The sequence below is a fragment of the Mus musculus genome, chromosome 4, assembly GCF_000001635.26.
Source record: "Mus musculus strain C57BL/6J chromosome 4, GRCm38.p6 C57BL/6J".
NCBI lineage: Eukaryota > Metazoa > Chordata > Mammalia > Rodentia > Muridae > Mus > Mus musculus.
This window is the reverse complement of record NC_000070.6, coordinates 83,057,836-83,076,735: the sequence shown is the minus strand read 5'-3', so window position 1 is coordinate 83,076,735 and position 18,900 is coordinate 83,057,836.

Sequence of the window (18,900 nt, the reverse complement as noted above, 5' to 3'; positions counted from 1 at the left end):
TTCGACCTCCTTTTGTTGTCTAATTGCTCTGGGTAGGACTTCAAGTACTATATTGAATAGTTAGGGAGAGAGTGGGCATTCTTGAGTTGACTAAAATCTAGTCCCTGATTTTAGTGGGATTGCTTCAAGTTTCTCCCCATTTAGTTTGATGTTGACTACTGGTTTGCTGTAGTTTGCTTTTTATCATGATTAGGTACAGGCCTTAAATTCCTGATCTTTCCAAGACTTTTATCATGGAGGAGTGCTGGATGATCATGAGGCTTTTTTTCTTTGAGTTTGTTTATATAATGGATTACGTTGATGGATTTCGGTATGTTGATTCATCCCTGCATCCCTGGTATGAAGCCTACTTGATCATGGTGGATGATCATTTGATGTGTTCTTGGATTCGGTTTTCAAGAATTTTATTGAATATTTTTACATGGATATTCATAAGGGAAATTGGTCTGAAGTCCTCTTTCTTTGTTGGGTCTTTGTGTGGTTTAGGTGTCAGAGTAATTGTGGCTTCATAGAATGAATTAGGTAGAGTACCTTCTGTTTCCATTTTGTAGAATAGTTTGAGGAGTATTGGTATTGAGTATTCTTTGAAGGTCTGATAGAACTCTGCACTAAACCCATCTGGTCCTGGGCTGTTTTTGGTTGGGAGACTATTAATGACTGCTTCTATTTCTTTAAGGGAAATGGAATTGTTTAGATCATTTATCTGATCCTTATGTAACTTTGGTACCTGGTATCTGTCTAGAAAATTGTTCATTTCATCCAGATTTTCCAGTTTTGTTGAGTTTATTTGTAGTAGGATCTGATGATTTTCTGGATTTCCTTGGTTTCTGTTGTTATGTCTTCTGTTTTCATTTCTGATTTTGTTAATTAGGATACTGTCTCTGTGATCTCTGGTTAGTCTGGCTAAAGGTTACCTATCTTGTTTATTTTCTCAAAGAACCAACTCATGATTTTGTTGATTCTTTGTATAGTTCTATTTGTTTCCACTTGGTTGTTTTCAGCTCTGAGTTTGATTATTTCCTCTGGTGTGTGGTTGATTTTTGTTTTAGAGCTTTCAGGTGTGATGTCAAGTAGCTAGTGTATGCTCTCTCCAGTTTCTTTTTGGAGGCACTCAGAGCTGATCCTTATGTAACTTTGGTACCTGGTATCTGTCTAGAAAATTGTTCATTTCATCCAGATTTTCCAGTTTTGTTGAGTTTATTTGTAGTAGGATCTGATGATTTTCTGGATTTCCTTGGTTTCTGTTGTTATGTCTTCTGTTTTCATTTCTGATTTTGTTAATTAGGATACTGTCTCTGTGATCTCTGGTTAGTCTGGCTAAAGGTTACCTATCTTGTTTATTTTCTCAAAGAACCAGCTCATGGTTTTGTTGATTCTTTGTATAGTTCTATTTGTTTCCACTTGGTTGTTTTCAGCTCTGAGTTTGATTATTTCCTCTGGTGTGTGGTTGATTTTTGTTTTAGAGCTTTCAGGTGTGATGTCAAGTAGCTAGTGTATGCTCTCTCCAGTTTCTTTTTGGAGGCACTCAGAGCTGATCCTTATGTAACTTTGGTACCTGGTATCTGTCTAGAAAATTGTTCATTTCATCCAGATTTTCCAGTTTTGTTGAGTTTATTTGTAGTAGGATCTGATGATTTTCTGGATTTCCTTGGTTTCTGTTGTTATGTCTTCTGTTTTCATTTCTGATTTTGTTAATTAGGATACTGTCTCTGTGATCTCTGGTTAGTCTGGCTAAAGGTTACCTATCTTGTTTATTTTCTCAAAGAACCAGCTCATGGTTTTGTTGATTCTTTGTATAGTTCTATTTGTTTCCACTTGGTTGTTTTCAGCTCTGAGTTTGATTATTTCCTCTGGTGTGTGGTTGATTTTTGTTTTAGAGCTTTCAGGTGTGATGTCAAGTAGCTAGTGTATGCTCTCTCCAGTTTCTTTTTGGAGGCACTCAGAGCTATGAGTTTTTTCTTAGTACGGATTTCACTGTGTCCCATAAGTTTAGGTATATTGTCGCTTCATTTTCATTAAACTCTAAAACGGCTTTAATTTCTTTCTTTATTTCTCCCTTGACTAAGTTATCATTGAGTAGAGTGTTGTTCAGCGTCTCCGTGTACGTGGAATTTCTATTGTTTATGTTGTTATTGAAGACCAGCCTTAGTCCATGGTGATCTGATAGGATGTATGGGATTATTTCAATCTTCCTGTATCTGTTGAGGCCTGTTTTGTGACTGATTATATGGCAAATTTTGGAGAAGGTAGCGTGAAGTACTGAGGAGAAGGTATACTCTTTTGTTTTAGGATAAAATGTTTTGTAGATATCTGTTAAATCCATTTGTTCCATAACTTCTGTTAGTTTCACTGTGTTCCTGTTTAGTATCTGTTTCCTGGATCTGTCCATTGATGAGAGTGTGGTGTTGAATTTTATCGAGTATTATTGTGTGTGGTGCAATGTGTGCTTTGTGCTTTAGTAAAGTTTCTTTTATGAATGTTGGTGCCCTTGCATTTGGAGCATAGATGTTCCGAATTGAGAGTTCTTCTTGGTAGATTTTTCCTTTGATGAGTATGAAGTGGTTTTCCTTATCTTTTTTGTTAACTTTACATTGAATGTCAATTTTATTTGATATTAGAATGGCTACTCCAGCTTGTTTCTTGGGACCATTGCTTGGAGAATTCTTTTCCAGCCTTTTCCTCTGAAGTAGTGCCTGTCTTTGTCACTGAGGTGGGTTTCCTATATGCAGCAAAATGTTGGTCCTGTTTATGTATCCAGTCTGTTAGTCTATGTCTTTTTATTGGGGAATTGAGCCCATTGGTATTAAGAGATATTAAAGAAAAATGATTGTTGCTTCCTGTTATTTTTGTTGTTAGAGGTAGAATTATGTTTTTGTGGCTATCTTCTTTTTGGTTTGTTAAAAGAAGATTATTTTCTTGCTTCTTCTAGGGTGTGGTTTCCCTCCTGTGTTGAAGTTTACCACTTATTACTCCTTGATTATTCTGATAGGTCTGCCTTTATATGTTTCTTGACCTTTTTCCCTTACTGCTTTTAATATTCTTTCTTTGTTTTTTTCATTTGGTGTTTTGATTATTATGTGATGGGAGGAATTTTTTTCTGGTCCAATCTATTTCGTGTTCTCTGGGCTTCTTGTATGTTCATGGGCATCTCTTTCTTTAGGTTAGGCAAGTTTTCTTCTATAATTTTGTTGAAGATATTTACTGGTCCTTTAAGTTGGGAATCTTCCCTCTCTTCTATACCTATTATCCTTAGGTTTGGTCTTCTCCTTGTGTCCTGGATTTCCTGGATGTTTTGCATTTTCTTTGATTGTTGTGTCAATGTTTTCTCTGGTATCTTCTCTGCCTGAGATTATCTCTTCTATTTTTCTTTGTATTCTGTTGGTGATGCTTGCATCTATGGCTCATGATCTCATTCCTAGGTTTTCTAATCTCCAGAGGTGTCTCCCTTTGTGATTTCTTTATTGTTTCTACTTCCAGTTTTACATCCTGGATGGTTTTGGTCAATTTCTTCACCTGTTTGGTTGTGTTTTCCTATAGTTCCTTAAGGGATTTTTGTGTTTCTTCTTTTTTTTTTTTTTTTTTTTATTTTTTTTTTTTCCATTTTTTATTAGGTATTTAACTCATTTACATTTCCAATGCTATACCAAAAGTCCCCCATATCCACCCACCCCCACTCCCCTGCCCACCCACTCCCCCTTTTTGGCCCTGGTATTCCCCTGTACTGGGGCATATAAAGTTTGCAAGTCCAATGGGCCTCTCTTTCCAGTGATGGCCGACTAGGCCATCTTTTGATATATATGCAGCTAGAGTCAAGAGCTCCGGGGTACTGGTTAGCTCATAATGTTGTTCCACCTATAGGGTTGCAGATCCCTTTAGCTCCTTGGCTACTTTCTCTAGCTCCTCCATTGGGAGCCCTATGATCCATCCATTAGCTGACTGTGAGCATCCACTTCTGTGTTTGCTGGGCCCCGGCATAGTCTCACAAGAGACAGCTACATCTGCGTCCTTTCAATAAAATCTTGCTAGTGTATGCAATGGTGTCAGCGTTTGGATGCTGATTATGGGGTGGATCCCTGGCTATGGCAGTCTCTACATGGTCCATCCTTTCATCTCAGCTCCAAACTCTGTCTCTGTAACTCCTTCCATGGGTGTTTTGTTCCCAAATCTAAGGAGGGGCATAGTGTCCACACTTCAGTCTTCATTCTCCTTGAGTTTCATGTGTTTAGCAAATTATATCTTATATCTTGGGTATCCTAGGTTTGGGGCTAATATCCACTTATCAGTGAATACATATTGTGTGAGTTTCTTTGTGAATGTGTTACCTCACTCAGGATGATGCCCTCCAGGTGCATCCATTTGGCTAGGAATGTCATAAATTCATTCTTTTTAATAGCTGAGTAGTACTCCATTGTGTAGATGTACCACATTTTCTGTATCCATTCCTCTGTTGAGGGGCATCTAGGTTCTTTCCAGCTTCTGGCTATTATAAATAAGGCTGCTATGAACATAGTGGAGCATGTGTCCTTCTTACCTGTTGGGGCATCTTCTGGATATATGCCCAGGAGAGGTATTGCTGGATCCTCCGGTAGTACTATGTCCAGTTTTCTGAGGAACCGCCAGACTGATTTCCAGAGTGGTTGTACAAGCCTGCACTCCCACCAACAATGGAGGAGTGTTCCTCTTTCTCCACATCCTCGCCAGCATCTGCTGTCACCTGAATTTTTGATCTTAGCCATTCTGACTGGTGTGAGGTGGAATCTCAGGGTTGTTTTGATTTGCATTTCCCTGATGATTAAGGATGTTGAACATTTTTTCAAGTGCTTCTCTGCCATTCGGTATTCCTCAGGTGAGAATTCTTTGTTCAGTTCTGAGCCCCATTTTTTAATGGGGTTATTTGATTTTCTGAAGTCCACCTTCTTGAGTTCTTTATATATGTTGGATATTAGTCCCCTATCTGATTTAGGATAGGTAAAGATCCTTTCCCAATCTGTTGGTGGTCTTTTTGTCTTATTGACGGTGTCTTTTGCCTTGCAGAAACTTTGGAGTTTCATTAGGTCCCATTTGTCGATTCTCGATCTTACAGCACAAGCCATTGCTGTTCTGTTCAGGAATTTTTCCCCTGTGCCCATATCTTCAAGGCTTTTCCCCACTTTCTCCTCTATAAGTTTCAGTGTCTCTGGTTTTATGTGAAGTTCCTTGATCCACTTAGATTTGACCTTAGTACAAGGAGATAAGTATGGATCGATTCGCATTCTTCTACACGATAACAACCAGTTGTGCCAGCACCAATTGTTGAAAATGCTGTCTTTCTTCCACTGGATGGTTTTAGCTCCCTTGTCGAAGATCAAGTGACCATAGGTGTGTGGGTTCATTTCTGGATCTTCAATTCTATTCCATTGGTCTACTTGTCTGTCTCTATACCAGTACCATGCAGTTTTTATCACAATTGCTCTGTAGTAAAGCTTTAGGTCTGGCATGGTGATTCCGCCAGAAGTTCTTTTATCCTTGAGAAGACTTTTTGCTATCCTAGGTTTTTTGTTATTCCAGACAAATTTGCAAAATGCTCCTTCCAATTCGTTGAAGAATTGAGTTGGAATTTTGATGGGGATTGCATTGAATCTGTAGATTGCTTTTGGCAAGATAGCCATTTTTACAATGTTGATCCTGCCAATCCATGAGCATGGGAGATCTTTCCATCTTCTGAGATCTTCTTTAATTTCTTTCTTCAGAGATTTGAAGTTTTTATCATACAGATCTTTCACCTCCTTAGTTAGAGTCACGCCAAGATATTTTATATTATTTGTGACTATTGAGAAGGGTGTTGTTTCCCTAATTTCTTTCTCAGCCTGTTTATTCTTTGTATAGAGAAAGGCCATTGACTTGTTTGAGTTTATTTTATATCCAGCTACTTCACCGAAGCTGTTTATCAGGTTTAGGAGTTCTCTGGTAGAATTTTTAGGGTCACTTATATATACTATCATATCATCTGCAAAAAGTGATATTTTGACTTCCTCTTTTCCAATTTGTATCCCCTTGATCTCCTTTTGTTGTCGAATTGCTCTGGCTAATACTTCAAGTACTATGTTGAAAAGGTAGGGAGAAAGTGGGCAGCCTTGTCTAGTCCCTGATTTTAGTGGGATTGCTTCCAGCTTCTCTCCATTTACTTTGATGTTGGCTACTGGTTTGCTGTAGATTGCTTTTATCATGTTTAGGTATGGGCCTTGAATTCCTGATCTTTCCAAAACTTTTATCATGAATGGGTGTTGGATCTTGTCAAATGCTTTTTCTGCATCTAACGAGATGATCATGTGGTTTTTGTCTTTGAGTTTGTTTATATAATGGATTACATTGATGGATTTTCGTATATTAAACCATCCCTGCATCCCTGGAATAAAACCTACTTGGTCAGGATGGATGATTGCTTTAATGTGTTCTTGGATTCGGTTAGCGAGAATTTTATTGAGGATTTTTGCATCGATATTCATAAGAGAAATTGGTCTGAAGTTCTCTATCTTTGTTGGATCTTTCTGTGGTTTAGGTATCAGAGTAATAGTGGCTTCATAAAATGAGTTGGGTAGAGTACCTTCTACTTCTATTTTGTGAAATAGTTTGTGCAGAATTGGAATTAGATCTTCTTTGAAGGTCTGATAGAACTCTGCACTAAACCCATCTGGTCCTGGGCTTTTTTTGGTTGGGAGACTATTAATAACTGCTTCTATTTCTTTAGGTGATATGGGACTGTTTAGATGGTCAACTTGATCCTGATTCAACTTTGGTACCTGGTATCTGTCCAGAAATTTGTCCATTTCGTCCAGGTTTTCCAGTTTTGTTGAGTATAGCCTTTTGTAGAAGGATCTGATGGTGTTTTGGATTTCTTCAGGATCTGTTGTTATGTCTCCCTTTTCATTTCTGATTTTGTTAATTAGGATTTTGTCCCTGTGCCCTTTAGTGAGTCTAGCTAAGGGTTTATCTATCTTGTTGATTTTCTCAAAGAACCAACTCCTCGTTTGGTTACTTCTTTGAATAGTTCTTCTTGTTTCCACTTGGTCGATTTCACCCCTGAGTTTGATTATTTCCTGCAGTCTACTCCTCTTGGGTGAATTTGCTTCCTTTTTTTCTAGGGCTTTTAGATGTGTTGTCAAACTGCTAGTATGTGCTGTCTCCCGTTTCTTCTTGGAGGCACTCAGCGCTATGAGTTTCCCTCTTAGAAATGCTTTCATTGTGTCCCATAGGTTTGGGTACGTTGTGGCTTCATTTTCATTAAACTCTAAAAAGTCTTTAATTTCTTTCTTTATTCCTTCCTTGACCAAGGTATCATTGAGAAGAGTGTTATTCAGTTTCCACGTGAATGTTGGCTTTCCATTATTTATGTTGTTATTGAAGATCAGTCTTAGGCCATGGTGGTCTGATAGGATACATGGGACAATTTCAATATTTTTGTATCTATTGAGACCTGTTTTGTGACCAATTATATGGTCAATTTTGGAGAAGGTCCCGTGAGGTGCTGAGAAGAAGGTATATCCTTTTGTTTTAGGATAAAATGTTCTGTAGATATCTGTCAGGTCCATTTGTTTCATAACTTCTGTTAGTTTCACTGTGTCCCTGTTTAGTTTCTGTTTCCACGATCTGTCCTTTGAAGAAAGTGGTGTGTTGAAGTCTCCCACTATTATTGTGTGAGGTGCAATGTATGCTTTGAGCTTTACTAAAGTGTCTCTAATGAATGTGGCTGCCCTTGCATTTGGTGCGTAGATATTCAGAATTGAGAGTTCCTCTTGGAGGATTTTACCTTTGATGAGTATGAAGTGTCCCTCCTTGTCTTTTTTGATAACTTTGGGTTGGAAGTCGATTTTATCCGATATTAAAATGGCTACTCCAGCTTGTTTCTTCAGTCCATTTGCTTGGAAAATTGTTTTCCAGCCTTTCACTCTGAGGTAGTGTCTGTCTTTTTCCCTGAGATGGGTTTCCTGTAAGCAGCAGAATGTTGGGTCCTGTTTGTGTAGCCAGTCTGTTAGTCTATGTCTTTTTATTGGGGAATTGAGTCCATTGATATTAAGAGATATTAAGGAAAAGTAATTGTTGCTCCCTTTTATTTTTGTTGTTAGAGTTGGCATTCTGTTCTTGTGGCTGTCTTCTTTTTGGTTTGTTGAATGATTACTTTCTTGGTTGTTCTAGGGCGTGATTTCCGTCCTTGTATTGCTTCTTTTCTGTTATTATCCTTTGAAGGGCTGGATTCGTGGAAAGATATTGTGTGAACTTGGTTTTGTCGTGGAATACTTTGGTTTCTCCATCTATGGTAATTGAGAGTTTGGCCGGGTATAGTAGCCTGGGCTGGCATTTGTGTTCTCTTAGTGTCTGTATAACATCTGTCCAGGCTCTTCTGGCTTTCATAGTCTCTGGTGAAAAGTCTGGTGTAATTCTGATAGGCCTTCCTTTATATGTTACTTGACCTTTCTCCCTTACTGCTTTTAATATTCTATCTTTATTTAGTGCATTTGTTGTTCTGATTATTATGTGTCGGGAGGAATTTCTTTTCTGGTCCAGTCTATTTGGAGTTCTGTATGCTTCTTGTATGATCATGGGCATCTCTTTTTTTATGTTTGGGAAGTTTTCTTCTATTATTTTGTTGAAGATATTAGCTGGCCCTTTAAGTTGAAAATCTTCATTCTCATCAATTCCTATTATCCGCAGGTTTGGTCTTCTCATTGTGTCTTGGATTACCTGGATGTTTTGAGTTAGGATCCTTTTGCATTTTGTATTTTCTTTGACTGTTGTGTCGATGTTCTCTATGGAATCTTCTGCACCTGAGATTCTCTCTTCCATTTCTTGTATTCTGTTGCTGATGCTCGCATCTATGGTTCCAGATCTCTTTCCTAGGGTTTCTATCTCCAGCGTTGCCTCGCTTTGGGTTTTCTTTATTGTGTCTACTTCCCCTTTTAGTTCTAGTATGGTTTTGTTCATTTCCATCACCTGTTTGGCTGTGTTTTCCTGCTTTTCTTTAAGAGCCTGTAACTCTTTAGCAGTGCTCTCCTGTAAATCTTTAAGTGACTTATGAAAGTCCTTCTTGATGTCCTCTATCATCATCATGAGAAATGTTTTTAAATCTGGGTCTAGATTTTCGGTTGTGTTGGGGTGCCCAGGACTAGGTGGGGTGGGAGTGCTGCGTTCTGATGATGGTGAGTGGTCTTGGTTTCTGTTAGTAGGATTCTTACGTTTGCCTTTCGCCATCTGGTAATCTCTGAAGCTAGCTGTTTTAGTTGTCACTGTTAAGAGCTTGTTCTTCAGGTGACTCTGTTAGCCTCTATGAGCAGACCTGGAGGGTAGCACTCTCCTTAGTTTCAGTGGGCAGAGTATTCTCTGCAGGCAAGCTCTCTTCTTGCAAGGCAGGTACCCAGATATCTGGTGTTCGAACCAGACTCCTGGCAGAAGTTGTGTTCCACTCACTAGAGGTCTTAGGATCACATGTGGAATCCTGTGTGGGCCCTTGCGGGTGTCAGGCGACTCAGCTGGCAAGGTCGCCGGGGCTCTAGTGGAGTGGAAGGGGTTTGTGCCCCAGATCAAGCCCGGGTAGCCTGCTTCCCTATGTACCGCAGTCTCAAGTTCCGTGCGATTGGATTGGGGCAGGCACTGTGATCCACTCACCAGAGGTCTTAGGGTCCCGTGGGGAGTCCCGTGTGGACCCTTGCGGGTGTTGGGCAAGACTCTGCTGGCAAGGTAGCCCGGGGCTCGAGTCTCGAGTCGAGCGGAAGGGACTTGTGCCCCAGATCAGGCCCGGGTAGCCTGCTTCCCTATGTACCGCAGTCTCGAGTTCCGCGCGATTGGATTGGGGCAGGCACTGTGATCCACTCACCAGAGGTCTTAGGGTCCCGTGGGGAGTCCCGTGTGGACCCTTGCGGGTGTTGGGCAAGACTCTGCTGGCAAGGTAGCCCGGGGCTCGAGTCACGAGTCGAGCGGAAGGGACTTGTGCCCCAGATCAGGCCCGGGTAGCCTGCTTCCCTATGTACCGCAGTCTCAAGTTCCGCGCGATTGGATTGGGGCAGGCACTGTGATCCACTCACCAGAGGTCTTAGGGTCCCGTGGGGAGTCCCGTGTGGACCCTTGCGGGTGTTGGGCAAGACTCTGCTGGCAAGGTAGCCCGGGGCTCGAGTCTCGAGTCGAGCGGAAGGGACTTGTGCCCCAGATCAGGCCCGGGTAGCCTGCTTCCCTATGTACCGCAGTCTCAAGTTCCGCGCGATTGGATTGGGGCAGGCACTGTGGTCCACTCACCAGAGGTCTTAGGGTCCCGTGGGGAGTCCCGTGTGGGCCCTTGCGGGTGTTGGGCAAGACTCTGCTGGCAAGGTAGCCCGGGGCTCGAGTCTCGAGTCGAGCGGAAGGGACTTGTGCCCCAGATCAGGCCCGGGTAGCCTGCTTCCCTATGTACCGCAGTCTCGAGTTCCGCGCGATTGGATTGGGGCAGGCACTGTGATCCACTCACCAGAGGTCTTAGGGTCCCGTGGGGAGTCCCGTGTGGACCCTTGCGGGTGTTGGGCAAGACTCTGCTGGCAAGGTAGCCCGGGGCTCGAGTCACGAGTCGAGCGGAAGGGACTTGTGCCCCAGATCAGGCCCGGGTAGCCTGCTTCCCTATGTACCGCAGTCTCAAGTTCCGCGCGATTGGATTGGGGCAGGCACTGTGGTCCACTCACCAGAGGTCTTAGGGTCCCGTGGGGAGTCCCGTGTGGACCCTTGCGGGTGTTGGGCAAGACTCTGCTGGCAAGGTAGCCCGGGGCTCGAGTCTCGAGTCGAGCGGAAGGGACTTGTGCCCCAGATCAGGCCCGGGTAGCCTGCTTCCCTATGTACCGCAGTCTCAAGTTCCGCGCGATTGGATTGGGGCAGGCACTGTGATCCACTCACCAGAGGTCTTAGGGTCCCGTGGGGAGTCCCGTGTGGGCCCTTGCGGGTGTTGGGCAAGACTCTGCTGGCAAGGTAGCCCGGGGCTCGAGTCTCGAGTTTGTGTTTCTTCTTTAAGGGTTTCTAGCTGTTTACCTGTGTTCTCCTATATTTCTTCAAGGGAATTATTTATATCCTTCTTAAAACCCTCTATCAGCACCATGAGATGTAATTTTAAATCCACATATTGCTTTTCAGGCGTGTTGGGGTATCCAGGACTTGTTGTGGTGAAAGAACTGGGTTCTGATGATGCCAAGTAACCCACCATCTGGTTATCTCTGGTGTTAAATGGTCTTGCTGTCTCTGGCTGGAGGTTGTCCCTCCTGTGGGTCTGTAAGCCTGTGTCAGCATTCCTGGGACACCAGTTCTCTTCTGGAGGAACTTGTACAGAGGGCACTGGAATAGCCCAAGCTCTGGGCGCAGATGGAGACGGAAGAATCCTGTCCCTGCTCCACTGTTCCTGTGCCTGTGTGCTCCTCACCACCATGCTCCAGACAGTTATTGGAGAGAAAGTGGAGATCTCACCTCTTGGCCCGGGAGTATGAGCACTCCTGGGAGACCAGCTCTCTCCTGGTGGGGACCTGTGCACAGTGCACTGTGGAACAGCCTCAGCTTCTGAGTGCAGATGGCAGACTGGCAAGTTAATATTTATGAAGTTCTGAAGTATTTAACTCCAAACCCAATGTGTAGCCCCATTTTGCTACACAGAGAGAACACTAGAAAGGAACATACAAATATCTACATCCCAATCTCAGTTGAGCCAGTTAGCTCTGTGGCCATAGCGCAATGTCCACTCAACTTTTCTAGGTCAGTTTTCTTATTTGTAAATATTAGAAAAAGAATGCCATTTCTGTCTGCCTTAGAGTTTTGAATTCAGAAAATTCATAAATACAAATACGAAATCATGACCTTTGTCACAATGTGTGAAATACAGTGAGTATATGCTCAATATTTCCCGAAGGAAAGTAATAATCCCTACTTCAACTCTTGGTGTCTACACGTTTTGTTTTTATTCTATCTTTCCTTACAGTTACAACCGAAGACAGACTGTTGATCCAGAAGCCGATGGCATGCGTGAACTGTAGGATACTTCCTCAGACCTTATCTGTTGACCCCAGTGTTGTTCTCTATGCCAAACAATTGTCCAAGACCCTGGAGAGCTTTGTTTATTCATGTATGCCTCATGATGTTGCTATCTTAGGAGACAAATCAATCATTACAGTATGTATTGATTTCAAAGGAGCAACACTTTGATTGCTTGTAAATATAAATGTTTTTAACAAACAGCAATGTTTTGAACGAAACTATTAAAAGTGGCATTTTTACATTTCTGCCAATCTCTTTAATGTTTGACTTAATTAGAAACAGCTGGATCTTCACATCTGCTTCTGCTTTCAATCTCTCATGGTATCAAATGACACGTAGACGCTGGAAAATCACATTCTATACTCCTGAGAGAATGGGAACAAGGGCGAGAATATCTTAGTTTTAAAATGAAAACAGCATTGTCCTCCTGGACCTCTGGACGGCCTTGCAGAACCCCGAGTGTGTGACAGTGTAGCAAATGTGCAGAACTCCAGTCACACTAAGCAGGGTTGAACTTGGAAGTGCTTATTAATCCTCTTTAAAGAGCTTTTAAAAATTATAACCAGCTTATGACCAAGCAGTTTTAGTCTCAAAAATGCACCTAGGAGAAATTAGTACATAAAGCTTAAAAAAAAGTGTTCATAATAAGCTTATTTACCATGGCTACAAACGGGAGCAACTCAAGTGTCCAGCAACAGAAAGTGCATAACTGATCTTCTTAGGTTTCTCAGTTATGAGCAAATGATAGTTTATGTTGAAGATAGACCCAAACATGAGCATCAACCTCAGCGATTCTGAGAGATTCCTAGCTGCCCTGTGGCTCAGCAGGTTGCTGCAGTAGAGATCCTTGACATCACTGCAGATGGGAATGCCAAGGCTGGACAGCTTCTTCCCTTGTCCTACCACAGGGGAACCAGAAACAGATCGCAAAGGTGCATTGCAGAACCGTCAGCTCAATGGGGCCCTGCTTCAGTGAAAGGGTGGGATTTACATTTCAATTCTGTCACCATTTCTGAGAAGGCCTGGATTTACATTTCAATTCTGTCACCATTTCTGAGAAGATGAGCATATTTCTGGGTTGAATTTCTGTCATTTAAAATGAAGATCTATGTGACCAGTTCATTGCTAATGGCCCCTAAAATTCTAAAATAAGTCTCAAAGGCAGCGCCTTGTAGAGATAGAGCTATGTCATTGATTATCCTGTTTGCAGTAAAACCAAGAACTAAAGTGTTCCATAAAAAGATCAAACAAGCCAATGCCAATGAAATGGCACTGGAAATGGGGACAGAAATGGAAAACTTTATATGTGCTATTTGCAACAAGCAGCATTATGTACAGTATTTGCAATAGTCTACATTATGTATACTATTTGCAATAAGCAACACTACATGTACTATTTGTAGCAAGCAGTTCGAGCAAGGACCCACCTGAGATGGGCCATACAGGTGCACTGAATCAATAGTATTGCTCATTGGATGCTGTGACTTGCACATCTAAAATGCCAAGTGAAAGGCAGGTGTGGTGACTTATACCTTTAATCTAGGTAGTTGGGAGGGTGTGGTAGTAGGATCAAATGTTTGAGGCTAGCTTGGAATGCCAACTCTCTCTCTCTCTCTCTCTCTCTCTCTATATATATATATATATATATATATATATATATATATATATATATATATACCAAGCCCTAAATCAGGGCCATTATAAGAACCAAGACTTAACAAAACATTTGCTATTCTATTAACAATAGTGAGGAATCAATTTTAGACATTTGGCTAAGAATACAAAAACACAGGACAAACCCTCATTTGTTCAAAGACACTGTAACAGAAATTGAGGGAAAGAATAATTTGACAGAAAAACGTGGGCCACACCAGTAACAAATCTTTATCCCATACACTATGGCAATGGGCATTAAAAAACAAACTAGGATGACAGTGTTCTAATGTGGCATAGAAAGAAAACTTTGTAAAGTTAATTTTTGTCTTGAAGTTTTAGGAGATGAAGTTTCTTGGATCCATTCCTGTCTTCTAGATCCCTGGTAATCCCATGGGTAATGATAGCTGATGGTGAAGAAGGGTCCACAGAATATTTTAGTCTAAGCAACTGACAGTGGAGATATGTAGGTAAAACTCCTGCTGGATCCAGTGCCAAGAATCCCAAAGAGGCTCTGATCCCTTCCTTGCAAATGAACGAGTCATGACTGGATACTGTCGTGACAGCACACTTCCCAGGCATCCGGAGAGCCCATCACCAACACCTGCTGAAATGCCCTGGAGGCACGAGAATAAGAGAAACAGAAGGAGTCAGGAGATCTCCGTCATTTTTCAGTGACAGTATCTGTTGGAGGAGGAAATTGAGTGCTAAGAAAATGCTGAGTTGGTTTGTCATTATCCTGACCGTAAAACTCCCTAAAGAAGAGATCAAGCTACTCAGGAAACAGTAGGCTCCATGAGATGCTGGAAGAAGCACCATCACGGTGCACTGTGGGAGACTGAGTCTGACGGTTAGAGTGAGTGTTTATCAGGGCTGAGAGAGCAGAGCACGCTCTAAGAATGAGCAGGAACTGGTATATAAGGATGGTTGACTGCAGCCACACTCATTACTGCAGAATACAGGAACCTGCTGCATCACATCAAAATCACCATGAACTAGGGCATGGGGTCTTACTCTAGATCGAGTGGTCTATACAATGAAGAACTGTCTATGGCCTATATACTCTAGCAGCTTTCTTATGCCAATAGGGCAAAGACTTAAGACTCTTTATGTTGTAGTTTGACTAAGAATGTTCTCCAGAGGCTCAGGTTTTTGAACACTTGTTTCCTAATTGGTGGCTCTGTTTGGGTTTAGGAGGTATGGCCTTGCTGGAGAAGTGTGTCACTTGGGGCTCGCATTCGGCTTTCAAAAGCCTCTTGGCCCTCCCAGTTCACAGTCTTCCTTCCTGATTGTGGTTTGAGATGTGAACTCTCAGCTGTTCCTGATGTCATGCCTGCTGCCACAATTCCACAATAGTTTCTCATCCCTCTGCAACCATGAGCCCAAATGACTCTCTTATCTCTAAGTAGCCTTGCTCATGGTGTTCTGTTACAACAATAGAAAAGTAGCTAATAGACTCCCAAAATCTAAATTTTGACTCTGTCTTTTTGCTTTGTGCTTCAGGGACACATAACTGCTTGAAGTTTTCTGCTGGGAGAAAACTGCAGGTACCAATTCTTTTGACATTGTAGACACTACTAATTAAAGAACCTATCTTCCTCTCTATATCTTCCTGGTCCTTCCTTCTGAATGAGTCCTGGCAATTGAGTCCTTTGGGAAGTCATCTCTGGATGCTCTCTTAGTGTTTTGGTTGCTCAGGAGTCTTTATTCTTCCTATGCTGCCTGTGCCCACACTATCATGTTATTCTTATATAAGGTTATATAACACCATTTTCTTGCAAGTGTAGGATATACTTTGAGCATACCATCCCCAATATTCCACTACATATCTCTTCATAATAACATATGGATAGATTCTATGACGAATCTCATTTTGCAGCAAAGGGAACAGAGAAGCAATTTGTCAAGCTAAAGGCTTGTGGTGTAGCTGGGATTCCAATCCCAGCAGAAAGGCCAACAGCCCAGAAGCCTGAAACCCTGGAACACAGTGATCTGCATGAGGAAGGGGGCCCTGAGGAGACTCCGGCATTCTCAGGAACAAGAAGCAGGCCCACTGTGTTATTCACTAAGTTCCCCTAGTTGTCCTTCTTCCTCAGAGACTTTCACTCTTGATGAAGACAAGGGATAGAAACTAAGCAAGGCCTTTAGGGATAAGGGCCTCAATTTTTATCCTAGGCCAGAAGCCCTGATCCTACTCTGGCTAAGGACCCAAAATGATAAAGATATTGGGGGCCCCCGATCCTTGATGTGGTTCCCAAATAATTTGAAGTTCTCAATTATTGAGAGGGGAGTGTTAGAGTAGCCGTAGATCCCACTGACACTTTAGACTATGCTTCCATTTCTCTGCTAATACTAAACAAGTAAACATCAGCTTTGCTGCCGCTTGGGCTTTCTGGTCAAGAGTCATGATTTGTTCCAAATATTAGAGCATTGTATATTATTGTTTCCTCCCTTAAGAGTTAATCCAGCGGGGCCTGGCAATCACCTAGTAAAGAGGACCACACTCAGGAAGGCTGACTATCTAATGACATGCTGTGGCTATGGGAGGAGTAATTATTCCTTTAATGAGATAATATATTCTTTTTTTCCAGAACCACCCCATCACATCTCCTACAGATGCCTATAGAAATTTCATCATGCAGAATCTCTTAGGTAGGGTCTCTATTGCTGCAGTGAAACATCATGACCAAAACGAAAGTTGGGGAAGAAAAGGTTTAATCAGCTTTCACTTTCATATTGCTGTTCATCACTAAAAGAAGTCGAGACAGGAACTCAAATAGAGCAGGTCATTTCTAGAGGCAGGGCCTGATGCAGAGGCCATGGAGGAGTGCTGCTTACTGGCTTGCTCTCCATGGCTTGCTTAGCCTGCTTTCTTATAGAACTCAGGACCACCAGCCCAGGGATGGCACCACTCACAACAGTCTGGGCCCTCCCTCATCAATCATAAATAAAGAAAATGCCTTACAGGCTTGCCTACATCATGGTCTTATGGAGGCATTTTCTGAATTGATGTTTCTTCCTTTCAGATAACTCATTTGTGTGTTAGGTTGACATAAGACTAGCCAGCAGAAGCACTACAGAGCCCAGCACTTCTGGATTACTTAGAGAAAAATCTTATTTTCCTTTTCTTTTTTAGTTCTGTTTTTCTTTTGGATACTGACCACATTCTAAGCATGCCTTCCCTGACACTCTGGGCTTTCTCACCCCTTTTCTAGACCACCCCAATGTCCACCAGTGGCTGTTCAACAGCCTCCACTGTTAAGCTTTCTGGAGTTCTTGGATGTACTGGCTAGTTTTGTGTCAACTTGACACAGCTGGAGTTATCACAGAGAAAGGAGCTTCAGTTGAGGAAATGCCTCCATGAGATCCAACTGTAAGGCATTTTCTCAATTAGTGATCAAGGGGGAAAGGCCCCTTGTGGGTGGGACCATCTCTGGGCTGGTAGTCTTGGGTTCTATAAGAGAGCAGGCTGAGCAAGCCAGGTGAGGCAAGCCAGTAAAGAACATCCCTCCATGGCCTCTGCATCAGCTCCTGCTCCCTGACCTGTTTGAGTTCCAGTCCTGACTTCCTTTGGTGATGAACAGCAGCATGGAAGTATAAGCCGAATAAACCCTTTCCTCCCCAACTTGCTTCTTGGTCATGATGTTTGTGCAGGAATAGAAACCCTGACTAAGACATTGGACAATAACCAGAAAGACATGGCTTTCTCTTTTCTGCTTAACTACCTTTCTCCTCCAGGCTGCCAAAAATTACATCTTGCCTACTCTGTTCTCTCAGACAAAAAAAAAAATGTATTCCTTTCCCTTGTGGATGCATTTCTAGATTACTTTATAAATAAGACTAAGAACCCCAAAATGTTTATCTATAAAGTGTAGGATCCACAAGTGAGAGAAACATGTTATATTTGTCATTCTGTGTCTGACATAATACACACTTAATGTATTGCATCCATTTTCCTGCAAATAATTATCTTCATTTTTTATGTCTAAAGGATTCCATCATGTACATATTCCAATATATATTCAATTACATATGTATATTTATCTCACAATTTATGTCTGCTTCTATCTGTCTAGTTGTTGAGCACTTGGGTTGGTTCCACAATGGCTATTGTGAGCAGTAAACCTTGGCCCGCAAGTATCTGTGGCCATGCTGACTGGAGTCTTGTGGGTACACAAGGAGTGACACAGCTGGGTCACACGGGAGATCTATTGTTAGTTTCTGTGCAGGGACATCATACTGATTTCCATATAGGCTGGCCTACTTTACATTCTCACCAGCCATGTGTCCCCTTTTGTCTGCCTGCTCACCAGCTATTGTCCTTAACTGTTTCCTTGATGTCTGCTAGTCTGGCTGGGGTGAGAAGGACCCTCCATGTTGTTTAAATTTACATTTTTCTGCCAGCTAATGAGGTTAACATTTTAAACATGTTTACTATCCACTTGCACTTCAGTCTTTGGGTCTTGTCTGACCCTTTATTTGGTCCAACTGTTGGGCATTTGTTTTGGGGTCTGGAGGGTAGGGTTTTTTTTTTTTTTTTAATTAAAGATTTATTTTTCATTTTAAGTTGTGTATGTGTGTGTAAATGTTTGTGTGCAGGCAAGTGCTTGTGAGTGCAGTCGACCATGGAGGCCAGAAGAGGGTAGAGTATCCGAATCACATGCTTTATCACCAACAACTCCTGCCCCTTCCCAGTCTGCTCTGTAGTCTCTTCTGAATTCTTGCCTGGTTTATAAGTTTCTTGAGAGCAGGCACTGGTCTCAATCATCCCTCCTGCTTCACCTACAGCAGTCTCTGGCTTAAAGGTCATCCAACCCCAGGGAGGGGGCCAGCACATTGTGTGTGTGTGTGTGGGGGGGGGATTTGAGGGGGTGGGAGCAGTGGCCAGCTCCAGTTCTTGGAAGGCAAGAACGTGGCTTCAGCCTCATTTTTTTCAGCTAAGTCTATGGTTTAGTCAATAGACTTGTACCGTTCATGTTTTAGATTAAAAAGAAAAAAAAAACATTAAAAAAGCACCAAGAGTCAGTAAGCAGATTGCCCACTTTAGAGGTATGCTAAGGTACACTGGGAAACACAACACAGCTCCTGGTTGTAAGCTCTGGGAAGACATGTCGCTTCCATGCCACACGAGCACGGTTAAAATGAAAGACACCTTCAAATTAAACGCTTCATGTTGCCTTTGGTACATTTTCCTGTAAAGATGGAGACTGAAAAAAGATTCCCAGTGGGGTTTTTAGA